The sequence below is a fragment of the Esox lucius genome, chromosome 12, assembly GCF_011004845.1.
Source record: "Esox lucius isolate fEsoLuc1 chromosome 12, fEsoLuc1.pri, whole genome shotgun sequence".
NCBI classification, from domain to species: Eukaryota; Metazoa; Chordata; class Actinopteri; order Esociformes; family Esocidae; genus Esox; species Esox lucius.
In genome coordinates, this window is record NC_047580.1 from 30124620 (window position 1) to 30129705 (window position 5086).

Below are 5086 nucleotides of genomic sequence, written 5' to 3' on the forward strand. Positions count from 1 at the left end.
CTTGACCCAAAACAACCCCAAAAATATTCCCTCCTCATCTCCTTATACATTTTCACTGAGTTCTTGAAATGAAAAACAAAATACAGAAAATTTATGAAACCAGGCTCTCCACAGGCCAACACAGATTCTAAGAAAATAGCGGGAATTCTGCTTGGGTGTCAGGTGGGGCTTGGTCTTACCAGTGCTTGGAAAATCAAATTTGGCCCTACTGGTGACTCGTAGGAGGGTGGTGGCCAGCACATGCATACAGCCATCACAATTAACCGTATCAGTTCTTCAATACTGCCTTGTGTTTATTGTCATTGTGTTATCTTTCTGTAAAATAACTAACCCCCCCCCCCCAAAAAAAAAAAAACTAATCTCACTTTTCCTACTTTTCATTGAAAACACAAACAAATTAAACAATAGCAGTACCAATTAAAATGATGATGATTATTATCATAAATAACATTAATGAAATTACAAACAGTTGATAAAAGATACTGATGTTCAAAAACAAAAATGAAGACATAACAAAAAAGGGATTTATCTTTGTGATTTACTTTGTTTCTTGAAATCCTTCTTTTAATGTCTTCCTGATTGTTTTATTTTAAGAAATTAAAAAGTTTTTGTGCAAATATCTTCATAAAACAATCAACAATAAGTATTTATATTATTATAACTATTAATATATTTGGTGTACTGAGTGACAAGGTCGCAAACAACAAATAAACACTTTAGTTTCAATTCATGTGATTTAACAGTTCCTGGTAAGAAACACTCCCCAAATAATATTTAGAGTGATGAGTCTGATTGATTAGTCCTTATTCCACAGACACAAAATAGATTTCCCTTAAAAAAAAATGTTTCCTAACCCTAAACCTTAACCTATCTTTAATCCTTAATCCTTACCTCAAAATGCATGACATGTATGTATAAACCTAACCTTGCCCTAATGCCTGAATTTTAACCAGTAATGCCTAATCTTAACCTCAACTGCAATTGTAAGTTTTTCCCTATATTCATAATGCTAAAAATTGCCTTTTTCTATATTTTTTCTATACAGGAAAGACCTTTACTGATATAACTTTGGGGAACTGTTTGTCCCAGTCAAATAATACAGTCAGAAACACATATTCACTAATGCTTGTTTATGAGACTGGTGAGGAAATGTTTGGGATCTCAATTGAATTCCATTACACATTCTATCTTTTATGACCCCCCCAACCTTATGTGAGATATATAAAATGTGTGTTTTATTTGTTTACATTAGCATTCAGACACTGATGCCCCACACATCATAAATTGTCAGGAAAGCCTCTGCTTTTAGCTCTCTCATCCCTTAGGGGTGACCTTTCACTCTGTCTCACATTCCTCAGAACACATGCAGCAAAGTCCTTGGCTGACCCCAATATAATTGGGTTTTAATAAGGATGAGGAAGTTCACATAATATTACCTTGGACGGGTCATCTATATAGTGACACAGTAATGGTAGAGTTTCTCTAACTCTCTGTCACACACACACACGCACACACACACACGCGTACATGCACACACACGAGCGCACACACACGACCCCGGAACGATCTCTACATAATGAATAAGTGACCTTGAGTAGACATCAGACAGAGCGAGCTGAGCAGATGCCATCAGCATGAGTCCTTTGGACGGATGCAGACCCGGGTTCAAAGAGCATTTTAAATAGCTGAATAGACCTTTATCTGTCTTTGATTGTTCTTGCCTGGCTTAATTGGCCGATATTAAAGTCACACAACTGCAGACCGTGTCCACCTGGAGCTTCAGGTTGACCAAAGAAGAAGTTTAAAGTGGTTTCAACATCTCACATTTTATTTGAACCCAAGTCAGTCCAATGGACACAGTCGGAGCTCTGAGCTGAACTGAGTGCCTGGTGGATTACAAATGACCGCTACCCCTGCTCTTACAGTGATCTGTCAGGGTCCTTTGACAGGAGCCAAGATTATAACAGCCGTTTGGTTTTATATCAGCAAATGCTTGGGTCGTCCCCAGGTCCAGAAAGTTGGACACCAGCTTAAAAGTAAAGAGGCATGGGGAATTATTTCTAGGAATTAATTATTGGGGATATCTTGTTTTTCTATACTGGAATTTGTGGTTTCCTTCTCAATTTTGTGTATCCCTTCTTCAGTTGTGCCACAAATGGATGTGCTTAGCCAAGTACAAAGCAGATCAAAAACATGTTTTTTTGTTCAAACCAAATGTTTTGTTTCTTTAAAAAAGGATGCCGGCCCTTTAAAGCACTCTAAAAACAACAACAAAAACAAAACATATCCACACATTCTCTTCCTGTTTGAAAATAAGGCTCACACAGAGTCATTCTTCTGATTCATCGCTTTACTGACAACGTTTTGGCCCGGGCTTTGTCTTCGTCAGGGGTGTTTGATTGTTGTTTCCAAAGAACGTTAACATTATATTCACAGAAAACATCACTGTTAGGTATTCCAGTTAGGTTATGTAGGTCAGGTGGAGGGTCCCACGTTCCTCAGTTGGTAGAGCATGGCGTTTGCAACTTTGGGGTGGTGGGTTTTTCTGTGCTTCCATAGGTATTGAAGCTTTTTGAAACCATCACACTCAGTAGGAATGTCTGGCAAGCAGCAACCCTAACCCTAACCCAAATGAGAAGCTTCTGATGAGGCCTTCTCCCTGTCTTGCAGCAGTGGCCCCAAGCTAGCAGAACCACTTGGAGAACTAACGACAGCGGACTTTGCCTCTGCACTTGGACTTCAAGACGTCACCGGTTAGAAATGGAAACAAACCGGGATAGCATACACGTTTCTCCGGACAAACGAATTACCAACATCTGAATTCACCTCAGCCCAAGTTGATAGTAAAAACAAAAGAGACAGCAAAATGCTAACTGCTTTTTGGTCCAAGGTACCACTGAGTTATTGCGGCCCTACCGTCTGTTTTGATGAACTCTTCAGAGCTTTCCTTGGCCCAATATATTGTCCAGGCTGTACCAACTCAGTCTTTGCCTTTCTTTCCTAAAAATTACCTGTTATCTGTTACTGAGGCTGACAGATTCATCAAGGAGAATATGGCAAGTCCCTTTAAGTATTAGACAATCGTTGAATCGAGCACTGGTAGCTACTTTGGCTTACCCTAATCCGTCTGACTTGAAATAAAGCCAGCTGGCCGACCAACCTCATTTTTTATGGACATACACCCAGGAACACGAGACATCCAGTTCCTTGAAAGCTTTATTTTCTATTATGGACAGTTTGCTAGATCAGTTTAAACTAATTTCATCCACCACACAAATATTACGTAACCTACTTTATTTGTACCTACAGCCTGCCTTTATGCAAAACTCAAACCCCATTTCTCTACCCAAGATCTTCGATCTCTGTTCTCCCACTCAGCACAGTCAAATGTTTTCTCTGTCCTTGTACCCCAATAGGGGAACCAGATTCCCCTTGATGCTAGGACACCAGAGACCCTGCCCATTTTCTGCTAACTTTGTAAACGAGTACATACTTCTTTTTTGGGGTAGGTCCAACAATGTTTACATGGCTAAAAGGAATTAAGATATTTATTGTTTGCAGGAAACCCACTTCATGGGTAACCTGAGGTAACCTGGTGAAATGAGTGGGGTGATAAAATCTATTTCAGTCATAGGTTAAGAAATTGTAGAGGTGTCATGATCCTACTTAAAAATAAACTAGATCTTGTGGTCAAATCCGTTAAACTACATCATCAAGGAAGGTGGGCTGTATAGAGTATACAGCTGAATATACTGGCCAAATAATGAAGATCCAGACATTTGAAGATCAGTAGTATTATTGATACATTACACTAGACAGATATGTGCAGGCTGAAAAATCCAGATCTTGTAAGATAAGCTTGGAGGAGCTTCATCAAGCTAGCAAGATTTGCTCTGATAACCTCTTCAGTTGTGCCAAAAGTAAAAAAGGATCAGGCTATCAGGCCTATATTCACACTGAAAACTATAACAGAATTTTCAGGAGGCATACCAGAACTTACTGAAAGACAGTCAATTGTCTTATCTGGTACAGGAACTCATTCTAGTTCTAGCATTTTCTTTTAAAGTCTGCTATTGGTGTCTGTAAACATGTGAACCAAAGAGGTGTCAAAAATGTCAAAGAAGTGATACCTAGATTTTTTTTATCAGAAGCATAAAAAATACCTCATAAAATGTGTGCACTGTAAAATGAGCACAAAAAAACAGTGCAGCAATCAAAAACCAGGCATTGCGGACCAATCAAAAACCAGACAATGCACCAATCAAAAACCAGGGAATGCACGTAATGAATATTATCAACATGAAAGGTTATGCCGTGTAAAAACAAGACAGCTGTATAGCAACAACTGACATATTCATCCATGAATTTCAAGTTTAGATATTAGTTTTAATATTCATTACAAAAAAATGCTTAGCATTCTGTGCACTGGACAGTTTTGACTGCAGATATTTACGTGGGAAAAGATAAACCGCTGGGGGAAGGATGAGGCGATGGCATCGGCGCGGACTCACCAGTGTGCTCTTCTGGCTGTGTGAGTCCAGTACGAAGGTCAGACGGACTTTGATCACCTTTTTCTTCTGACTCGCGTCGAGAATGTGTGTGTGATTAAGTGGCAATGTGATCAGTGTGCATGAACAAGCTGGAGTGTTTGTGCGTGAACATGCAAAAGTGCTCCAAGGTCCAGATCAACGCAGGGCAGATGGCACGGGATTATACATTGGTTCTTTTTCGTCCTAGTTATGAACCATCAGCGTACCATAACCGACCCGGCCCACTGGACGGGTACCTGAATATACTCGTTGTTGAAAAACTGCTAATGTACTGACTGGCATGGTTCCATGATTTCAACAAAGTTCTTAATCCACACCGATCAATGTCTGATTCGAAATTAGTAGATTCATCAATATATAGATGTAATCTCCTTTAATATATACACATAGAAGCACACGTATCCAACATTTAGAAATGTACATGAAAATTACTATATCAATATATAGATAAAGGATTAAAAAATATAGCTTACAGTGATATACATGCATACATCTTCATGTACCTACGTGAACAAAAGTGATTACGCAAAAAGTGA